The sequence below is a fragment of the Leptonychotes weddellii genome, chromosome 12 (assembly GCF_054177405.1).
Source record: "Leptonychotes weddellii isolate Sample4059 chromosome 12, ASM5417740v2, whole genome shotgun sequence".
Taxonomy (NCBI): Eukaryota; Metazoa; Chordata; class Mammalia; order Carnivora; family Phocidae; genus Leptonychotes; species Leptonychotes weddellii.
The window spans coordinates 75046386-75057923 of NC_138380.1; positions in this window are offsets into that span (position 1 = coordinate 75046386).

Consider the following 11538-nt stretch of genomic DNA (forward strand, 5'->3'; position numbering starts at 1 on the left):
CCTGGTGGTGGGTATTGAGGAGGGCACGTTCTGCATGGAGCACTGGGTGTTATGCACAAACAATGAATCATGGAACACTTCATCTAAAACTAATGATGTAATGTATGGGGATTAACATAAGAATAAAAAAAATAAATTAAAAAAAAAGAACACCATGACCTATTGGCTATTACCACAGGTCTCTGAAAGTCATTGCAAATTGATGGCAAGCTGACAATTACATCCTTCATGCCTCTGATGATTTAGTGTTATGCCCTGGCCTCATTGCCATTGATATTAAAGAGCCCAGTTTGATAGCAACAACCTGCTCTGTTCATCACAACCTGCAGAGTGCAGCTACCACCAACCAAGCTTTTTAAAGGTGTTGGTGCCCGCATGTAGCACATTCCTATGGGGTGTCTTCTGGGCCCACACAGGAATCTTTATCAGGTCATAGGTGATCAAGCCTTACATAGTAAATCTATTCTAATATTCCCATCTCCTTGAGTCTTTTCATTTTTTTTTTTCTTAAGTTTTTTTTTCTTTATTTGATAGAGAGAAAGACAGCGAGAGAGGGAACACAAGCAGGGGGAGTGGAAGAGGGAGAAGCAGGCTTCCCGCTGAGCAGGGAGCCTGATGCGGGGCTTGATCCCAGGACCCCGGGATCATGACTGGAGCCGAAGGCAGACGCTTAACGACTGAGCCACTCAGGCGCCCCCCTTTTGTCTTTTCAACCTCTTCTGCAATATCATAAAAAGTTCTGGATTTTTTGATCCTATTTTCTTTGTTCAAGCTTCAAGAAGCTATCCTAGCAAAATTTGGGGGGATAGATTTCAGTGTTGTTTCCAGATCATCAATTCTGAGACATGTGTAATTGCTTCCATTCAATCAATTCTCTCATATCCAGCATTATGTTCCACCCCTTCAGGAATAACTCTCTCAAGCTCTGCTCTCATACTTGCTTCTCAAGCATTATGTACTCTAGATCCATCCATATTGTTGCATATGGCAAGATTTCATTCCTTCTTAAGGCTGAGTAATATTCCTAAATTATATGTATATTTTATTTCCATACTTTGGCTATTTTAGATAAAGCTACAATAAATGTAGGGATGCATTTATCTTTTCCAATTAGTGTTTTGTTTTCTTTCAGTAAATACCCAGTAATAGAATTACTGGATCATGTGGTAATTCTATTTTTAATTTTTTGAAAAACCTCCTTAGTGTTTTCCACAGTGGCCCGCAGAGTTTGCATTCCCACCAACAGTGCACAAGGATACCTTTTTCTCCACATCATTGGCAATACTTTTTTTTCTAGTGTTTTTGATTTTAGTCATTCTACAGGTGTGAAGTGATATCTCATTGTGGTTTTGATTTGCATTTCCCTGATGCTGAATTATGTTGAGCATCTTTTCATGTGTCTCTTGGTCATTTGTACACCTTTTGAGAAATGTCTGCTCATGTCTTCTGTCCATTTTTTAATTGCATTATTTGTGGGGTGTTTTTGGTGTTGAGTTATATAAGTTTTTATATTTTTTGGATATTAACCCATTATCAGATATGTAATTTGCAAATATCTCCTCCCATTCAGTAGGTTGTCTTTTAGTTTTGTTGGTTGTTTCCCTTGCTGTGCAGAATTTTTTATTTTAAGGTAGTCCCAATAGTTTATTTTTGCTTTTGTTTCCTTTGACTCGGGAGACATATGTAGAAAAATGTTGCTACAGATGATATCAGAAAAATTACTGCCAGTGTTCTCTTCTAGGATTTTTATGGTTTTAGGTCTCACATTTAAGTTTTACATCTATTTTGACTTTATTTTTGTGTATGGTATATGACAGTGGTCTAGTTTCATTCTTTTGCATTTAGCTGTCTAGTTTTCCCAACATCATTTGTTGAAGAGACGGTCTTTTTCCCATTGCACATTCTTGCCTGCTCTGTCATAGATTAACTGGCCATATAATTGTGGGTGTATTTCTGGGCTCTCTCTTGTGTTCCATTGATTTAGGTGTCTTTTTTGTGCCAGTAGCATACTGTTTTGATTACTACAGATTTATAGTATATCTTGAAATCTGGGATTGTGATACTTCCAGTTTTATTCTTTTTCAAGATTGCTTTGGCTATTTGAAGTCATTTGTGATTCCATATAAATTTTACATTTATTTATTCTAGTTCTGTAAAAAAATACTGTTGGTATTTTGATAAGGATTGCATTAAATTTGTATATTACTTTGGATAGTGTGAACATTTTAACAATGTTTGTTCTCCCAATCCATAAGCTTGGAATATCTTTCCCATTTGTTTGTGTCATATTCAATTTCTTTCATCGATGTTTTTTTAGTTTTCAGAGTACAGGTCTTTCACCTCCTTGGTTAAGTTTATTCCTAGGTATTTTATTATTTTTGGTGCAATTGTAAATGGGATTGTTTTCTTATATGTTTTTCTGCTACTTCATTATTAGTGTATATAAATGCAACAGATTTCTGTATATCAATTTTGTATCCTGTGACCTTAGTGAATTCGTTTATCAATTCTAATAGTTTTTTGGTGGCGTCTAGGGTTTTCTTTATATAGTATCATGTCATCTGCAAATAGTGAAAGTTTTACTTCTTTCTTACCAATTTTGATCCCTTTTATTTCTTTTTCTTGTGTGATTACTGTGGCTAGGACTTCTAGTACTAATGTTTAATAAAAGTGATGAGAGTAAACATCTTTGTCCTGTTCCTGATCTTATGGGAAAACCTCTGGTTTTCACCAATGAGTATGATGTTAGCTGTGGGTTTTTCACATATGGCCTTTACTATGTTGAGGTTTGCTCCGTCTAAACATAGTTTTCTGAGAGTTTTTTTTTTCCTGAATCAATGATGTACACTCTTAAATACTTTTTCTGCATCTATTGAAATGACCATATGGTTTTTATTCTTTCTCTTGTTGAAGCAATGTACCGCGTTGATTGATTTGCAACTATTGAACCACTCTTGCATCCAAGGAATAAATTGCACCTGATTGTGGTAAATGATTTTTTAAATGTATTTCTGGATTTGGGTTGCTAATATTTTGTTAAGGAATTTGCATCTATGTTTATCAGAGATATTGGTCTGTAGTTCTCTTTTTTGTAGTGTTTTTATCTGGTTTTGATATCAGGGTATGCTGGCCTCATAGAATGAATTTGGAAACTTTCTTTCCTCTTCTATTTTTTTGGAATAGTTTAGAAGAATGGTATTAACTCTTCTTTAAATGTTTGGTAGAATGCACCTTTGAAGCTGTCTGGTCCTGGAGTTTTATTTTTTGGGATTTTTTAGATTATAGATTCAATTTCATTGGTGGTAATTGGTCAATTTTCTATTTTTTCCTGATTCAGTTTTGGGATTTTATATGTTTCTAGGAATTTATCCATTTTTTTAGGTTGTCCAATTTTTTGGCATATAATTTTTCATAATATTCTCTTAAAATCCTTTTTATTTCTGTGATGTTGGTTATTTCTCCTCTTTCATTTCTGAGTTTGTTTATTTGAGTCCCCCCCCCTTTTTTTTTTTTTTGGATGAGTCTGACTGCTTATCAATTTTGTTGATCTTTTCCAAGAACCAGCTTCTGGTTTTATTGATCTGTTCTTCTTCTTCTTTTTTAGTATTTATTTGGTTTATTTTTTTATTTTTATTTTTTAAAGATTTTATTTATTTGTGAGAGAGAGAATGAGAGAGAGCACATGAGAGGGGGGAGGGTCAGAGGGAGAAGCAGACTCCCTGCCGAGCAGGGAGCCCGATGCGGGACTTGATCCAGGGACTCCGGGATCATGACCCGAGCCGAAGGCAGTTGCTTAACCAACTGAGCCACCCAGGTGCTCTATTTGGTTTATTTCTTAACTAATCTTTATTATTTCTTTCTTCTACTGGTTTTGGTTTTGTTTATTTATTTATTTTCCCTTTTCTAGCTCCTTTAGATTTAAAGTTAGGTTGTTTGAGATTTTCTTGCTTCTTAAGATAGGCCTGTATTGCTATAAACTTCCCTCTTAGAACAGCTTTTGTTGCATCTCAAAGATTTTGGACTATTGTGTTTTCATTTTCGTTTGTTTCTATGTATATTTTGCTTTCCTCCTTGATTTCTTGGTTAACCCTTTCATTGGTTAGTAGTATGTCATGTAACCTCCATGTATTTCTGTTTTTCCCAGATTTTTTCTTGTGGTTGATTTCTAGTTTCATAGTGTTGTGGTTGGAAAAGATGCATGGTATGACTTCAATCTTTTTACATTTGTTGGGGCTTGTTTTGTGGCCTGATATGTGATCTATTCTGGAGAATATTCCATGTGCAGTTGAGAAGAATGTGTATTTTGCTGTGTTAGGATGGAATATTCTGAATATATGTTATACTCATGTGGTCCAGTGTGTCATTCAAAGCCACTGGTTCCTTGTTGATTTCCTGTTTGATCTACCCACTAATGTAGTAGGGTGTTAAAGTCCCCTACTATTATTTATTACTGTTGATTATTTCCTTTATGTTTGGTATTACCTGCCGTATGTATTTGGTTGCTCCCATGTTGGGTGCATAAATATTTACAATTGTCATATCTTCTTGTGGATTGTTCTCTTTATCATTATTTAGTTTGTTTCTTTGTCTCTTGTTACAGTCTTTGTCTGATATAAGTATTGCTACTCCAGCTTTCTTTTCACTTCCATTTTCATGATAAATGCTTTTCCATCCCTTCGCTTATAATGTGCTTGTGTCTTTAGGTTTGAAATGAGTCTCTTGTAGGCAGCATTTATATAGGTCTTGCTTTTTATCAATTCTATCACCCTATGTCTTTTGATTGAGCATTTAGCCCATTTACATTCAAAGTAATTACTAATAGGTATGTACTTATTGCTTTTTTTTTAAAGATTTTATTTATTTATTTGAGAGAGAGAGTGAGAGCAAGCATGAGCAGCAGGAAAGGGCAGAGGGAGAAACAGACTCCCCGCTGAGCAGGGATCCCAACCTGGGGCTTGATCACGGGACCCCGAGACCATGACTTGAGCTAAAGGCAGCCACTTAATTAAATGAACCACCCAGGTGCCTCATTATTTCTATTTTGTTACTTATCTTATGGTTATTTTTGTAGTTCTGTTTCTTCTCTTGCTCTCTTCTCTCATAGTTTGATGGCTTTCTTTAGTGATATAATTAGATTCATTTCTCTTTGCTTTTTATATATCTAATAGCAATTTTTGATTTGTGGTTACTGTTAGGTTTATATGTAATATTGTATTCATATAGCAGTCTATATTAAGTTGATGGTTGCTTAAGGTTGAACTCATTCATTACTCCTCTTCCTCCATTTTTTAGGTGTATAGTATCATACTTTACATACTTTTATTTTATGAATCCATTGACTGATTTTTATAGATATATTAATTATACTGCTTTATTTTTCCCACATCTTTTTTTACTCTTATAGTCTTTCCTTTCCACTCATGAGTCCCTTTTATCATTTCTTGTATGGCTGGTTTTGAGGTCATGAATTCCTTTAACTTTTGTTTGTGGAATCTCTTTATCCTTCTTTCTATTGTGAATGATAGCCTTGCTGAATAGAGTATTCTTGGCTGCAGGTTTTTTTCCTTTCAGCAGTTTGAATATATGAAGCCTATTTCTTCTGGTCTGCAAAGTTTCTGATGAAAAATCAGCTGATAACCTTACTGGGTTTCGCTTGTATGTAACTGTTTTTTCTCTTACTGCTTTTAAAATTATCTTATCACTACTTCTTGCCATTTTAATTACTATGTATCTTGTGCAGCTTCTTGGGTTGATTTTGTTGGGGGCTCCCTTTGCCTTCTGGATCTAGATTTCTGTTTCCTTCCCCAGATTTTGGAAGTTTTCAGCTATTATTTCTTAAAAAATATTTCCTGCCCCCTTTTCTGCCTCTCTCTTTTGCTTCTGGGATCCGTATAATGTGAATGTTATTATGCTTGATGGTGTTGCTGAGTTCCCTAAGTCTATTTTCATTTTTTATTATTTTCTCTCTCCTGTTCAGCTTGATTGCTTTCCATTACTCTGTCTTCCTGATAGCTGATCCATTTTTCTGCTTCTTCTGGTCTAGTATTAATTCCATTTAGTGTATTTTTAATTTTGGTTTATAAAGTTTTTCATTTCTGATTGGTTCTCTTTTGTTTTCTTTCTCTTTGTTGAGGGTCTCACTGAGGCCCTCCACTCTTTTCTCAAGTCCAGTGAATATCTTTATGACCATAACTTTAAATTCTTTATCAGCCATATTACTTATCTCTGTTTTGTTTTGCTCTCTTGCTTTGTTTTTATCCTTTTCTTTCATTTGGGACATATTCCTTTGTCTCCTCATTTTGTCTAACTCTCTGTGTCTCTATGTGTTAAGAAAGTCAGCTATATCTCCTGCTTTTGAAAGTAGTAGCCTTATGAAGAAGTCCTGTAGTGCTCTGCAGTGCAGTGTACCCTGTTCATCAGAACCTGGCGGTTCAGGGGTGTCTCCTATATGTGTTACATACCTCCTACTATTGTGGCTGAGTTGCTTTTGCCTTCAGTCCAGTCATCGGCAATGGCTCTTTTGTCTGTTGTGGGCAGGGTTTGGTCTCTGTGTTGTTAGTGGGCCAGTTGGGAGACACCTTGGGCTTGAGTTGAGTCAGATGAGGCACTGGCCAGAGAGGCAGTAGCACTGAACTACAGGGTGTTTTCCCTGTACTGTCCCTTAAAAAGCTTTTATTGGTGGGTGGGATTGTAGTCACACCAGATGTCTGCCCCCAGGCCATTGCTGGGGCTACAGTTGGATTGGTATGTGTGGTTGTCTTCCATTCTCCCCAGGGCAGGAGTCACTTTGGAGTGGTGCTGGCCCCTGTCAGGGCTGCTTGCACATTGACAGACTTGTGGCACCACTTTGGATAAACTCCTGCCAAAGGCATATGGGAAGTGGCTGGGCTGCAGGGGAACAGAGGGTGGGACACATGGTGCAGCAGGTCCATGCTGGTCCACTGTGGAGTTGACCTGCAGCCACTTGAGAAAACTCCTGCTGAAACCTGTTGGGTTGGAGGGGTGGGTCCACAGAAGAGTGCAGGGGTGTGGTATACTGTTTCAAGCTAACTGGAGAGTTGGTGCTATGCCGGTTCCCACAAGTGTCCATGTATCCATGCTGGAGGCATGGAGGAGGGAAATGGTGTCCCCCAGGTCTTTTGTTCTTGGAGAAGTCTTCCAAAGAATCCTGCCTTTCTAGCACATGCTCTGAGACTAGTAAATAAATCTCCTTCCCATATACCCCAGGTATTTTTCACAGTGTTGTTCTATGCTGTATATCAGTGGGGCTGTTTTTTGTGCTGTTTCTTTAAAAGCACGGACTTCACCCTCCTGGCTCTCCCAGAGCCTAGCCCACTGATTTTTAAAAGTTTCAGGTGTTAATCCCCACTGATTATTAACCTCCTCTGGTTTTCAAAGCTGAGTGTTATGGGCATTCATCTTCCCAGTGTGGGACCCCCATGCTTGGGGTGCCTATTGCGGGGGTCTAGTCCTGCCCACCATCTGTGCCCACCACATCCCTCCTTCCTATGGACAGTTCTGCAGGTCTATTTGGCTCCCAACTGCTTTTCTGCCCTTTCTAACCTCTTTGATGTAGCCTCTTCTTTACATTTAGTTGTGGAGAGTCTGTTCTGCCATTCTTTGGGTCATTTTCTGGGTTATTTACACTGATACGGGTGTTATCTAGCTCTATCCATGGGACAAGGTGAACTTAGGATTCTCCTATTCTGCCATTTTCCTGAGATGTCACTTTATATTCTTTGAGGAAGGTCTTGGTTATATAATTTTTTTTAGCTTCAAATTTAACAAATTTAACCTTTCTCCTATGTAAAACAAGAACTTTACTGTGCTTTTTCTAATGCATCCCTATACTTACAGATCTTTGTTAATTTAATATGGGTGTAGATTATAGGTAAGAAGTACAATTTTTTTTTTTTTTAGAATTACATATCTTTTTTTTCAAGTGGTATTTGTTATTCTTGTGTCAAATGTTAACATGTGTACACAAATTTCTTGGATTCACTCATATGAAGGCTCACTATAAAAACATTTATTCAAAATTTTCCATTTTTTACTTCTCAATTTTAATTCTTGACCCCCTGAATTATGTGTTAAACTTTTCAGTTTCTACATCAGTGCGGTAATTTATAAACACTTGCATATCAGAAAATGAAGATTTCAGTTGTCATTTGCTACCAAGCCTTGTCACTTTGCAGAAAAGGAAAAAAAAAAAAAGAAAACAAAAATCCATTATTTCTTAGTGTTTGATGTTGCACAGGTTTAATTTTAAAGCCAGCCTGGAATTTGCTTTAGGTTTCTTGTATTTTGTCTGGTCCCTAAGTAACCTTCATTTCTTTGGGCCTGGATTTTAGTAATTTTTTTTATCCTTAGTATTTCACCAAGTTTACCAAGATATCTGAGATACTAAATATTTTGAACTAGATTGTTTCATTTCTACGTATTTTAAAGTACTTAATTTTGCTTCTTATAGGTAAAATCATTTTAAGAAGTATTTTAGAGTAAGTCCTTTCTTCGCTTGTGCAGAAGAATTTCTTTCATAAGTCTGCATCTGTTTTATTATTATTATTATTATTATGGGTTGTTTATTTGCTTATATATTGTTCTTTGTGCTTATCCTTGAAAAAAGAATGCTGAATCCTTTTAATGGGTCTGGTTTAGTCTATTAAAGGGGGAATGGATTCCTGTAGATGTCTCTCACTGCCTCCTTGAGTGCTAATAGAAGGTTCCTTTTATTCTTGAAGTGGAAGGCAAATATACATAACTTCTAGAACAACTTCTAGCTTTTAGCAGCCCTGACTGTAGTAACTTGGGATCTCACTCTGTTGCCTGTCACTGGTCTCTAGGATGATAATTTATTTTGGATTATTCTAATTTTTTTTCCCCTGAAATAACATGAAAATCCTTTATTTTTCAAGAATTACTCACAAGCACTGTCCTTGGCTATGGTACAGTTTCCATGCACCACTTTCCCCCCTAACCTCCCTTTATTCCCCCCTCAGCTTTATTGAGGTACAAAAATTAAGGACAAATTTGTATATATTTAAGATGTACAATTTGATGTTTTTGTTTTTGTTTTGTTTTTTTTATATGACGGAGAGAGACACAGCAAGAGAGGGAACACAAGCAGGAGGAGTGGAGGAGGGAGAAGCAGGCTTCCTGCGGAGCAGAGAGCCCGATGCAGGGCTCGATCCCAGGACCCTGGGATCATGACCTAAGCCGAAGGCAGACACTTAACCATCTGAGCCAGCCAGGCGCCCCGGATTTGATGTTTTGATATACATATATATTGTAAAATAATCACCACAATCAAGCTGATTAACATTTATCACCTCAGTTACCATTTCAAAAATTGTGTGTGTGTGTGCGTGTGTGTGGTGGGACACTTATGATTTACCCTCTTAGCAAATTTCACCTAGGTTCAATTCCAGATCAGGGAAGTCTTTTTTATTCTTCTCTGCCTACCAAACTCCCCAGAGCATCCCCATCCCCAGTCCCTCTTTATTCATATTGCTTTACCAGGAACTGAATTTTTTGAGTTTGAAGGCTATAGGTACTTAGAGGGTAGTAAAGTCTAAGGCAGTAAAGTCTTGAGGTATCACTGAAAGTAGATTTTAGTAAATGGACAGTAGTTCAAATTTGTGGTTGGCAAAATCCCTGCATCTCTGTATGAGGGATGGGTAGTGCATGTGAACTGCAACCTTGCTCAGCCTTCTTCTTAGGTACTGCTCACACTTGAGGGGAAAAGTATATGATGGCTCCAGTGGTTTCTCAGGCTAGCCAGTGTTCAGACCCTGAGAAACAGTTGTTTTAATGTTTTTCAAAATGTTTTGACTTAGTACCTTTTTTAAAAAAGATTTTATTGTTTATTTATTTGAGAGAGAGCATGAGAGAGCACAAGCAGGGGGAGCAGCAGAGGGAGAGGGAGAAGCAGGCTCCCTGCTGAGCAGGGAGCCTGATGCAGGACTTGATCCCAGGACCCTGGGATCATGACCTAAGCAGAAGGCAGACGCTTAACTGACTGAGCTACCCAGGTACCCTGTGACTTAGTAACTTTTAATCTTGTCATATTAATGGAAAGTTGAGAAAAGTTATTTCTGGGATAGTTTAAGTGGTGAAGTTTAAGACATTTTATTCTTAGCACAAATAGCATCTATATCAGTAATGATTTTTACCAAGGAAATGTAATCTTAAGGCTTAATTTACTAATCAGTGAAATGTTTATATTACCCCCCCAACTTAAAGATTTCTGTATATTCATTTTTGATATCATGAGTTATAAGAAATATATATATTTGGTCTTCATCCATGTTTCCTGGCTCAAAGCTCCCCAAACCCATGAAACTTCCTGAGCAGTAAGAGCAATAGGAACATCTTATAATATTTGGGCTCTTGTCCTCAGCTCCTGAAATGGATTCAGAGCCATAAAAATGAAATGGGTGTACTGTTATTCGTAACAGGCTCCTTTCCACAACTGGGCTTATGAGGTAATTTCTGGAAAGCAACTGAGGATGGGGGCTTATTATCAGGGGAACCAAGATGAAATCAGTCCTATCCCTGATCCCCACCCTGACTTCTGGGGAGGGGCAGGAGAGGGCTGGAGGCTGAAAAAAATTGTCAATGACTAATGATTTAATCAGTAATGTAATGAAGGCTCCATAAAATCCCAAAAGGACAGTGTTCAGAGAGCTTCTGGGTAGGTGAACGTGTAGAGATGTAGGGAGAGTGGTGAATCACAGAGGGCATGGAACCTCAAAGTCCTTTCCCCATACCTTGAGGAACCACTGGAGGCCATCACATACTTTTTTAAAAAAATAAACAAAATAGACAATACTTTCGCTAGATTCACCAAGAAAAAAAGAGAGGCCTTAAATAACTAAAATCAGAAATGAAAGATGAGATGTTAAAACAGATACCACTGAAATACAAAGGATCAAAGAAAGTAGTATGAACAATTACAAGCCAACAAATTGAACATATGAGATATGGATAAATTCCTAGAAATATACAGCCTACCTAGACTGAGTAATGGAGAAATAAAACATCTGAACATAAGAATAATTAAGGAGGTTGACTGAATCAGTTGTCAAAAACCTCCCAACAAACGAAAGTCCATACCAAATGGCTTCACTGGTGAATTCTATGGAAAACTTTTTTGTTTTTTCCTACTGAAAATTTAAAGAATATCAATCTTTCTTTAACTCTTCAAAAAAAAAAAAAAAATCAAAGAGGAGGGAACATTTCCAAACTCATTTCATGAAGCCAGCATTACCCTGATACCAAAACCAGACAAGGACACCACAAAAAAAATTACAGGCTAGTATTACTGATGAATATAGATACAAAAATCCTCAATGAAATATTAGCAAACTGAATCCAACAATACATTAAAAGGATGATATGCCATATTGAGTGGGATTTATTCCAGGGATGTAAAGATGGTTCAGCATTCACCAATCTATCAGTGTGATACACCACATCAATGAAATGAATAAAATCACATGGCTTTCTCAATATAAAAAAGGCATTTGACAAAATTTA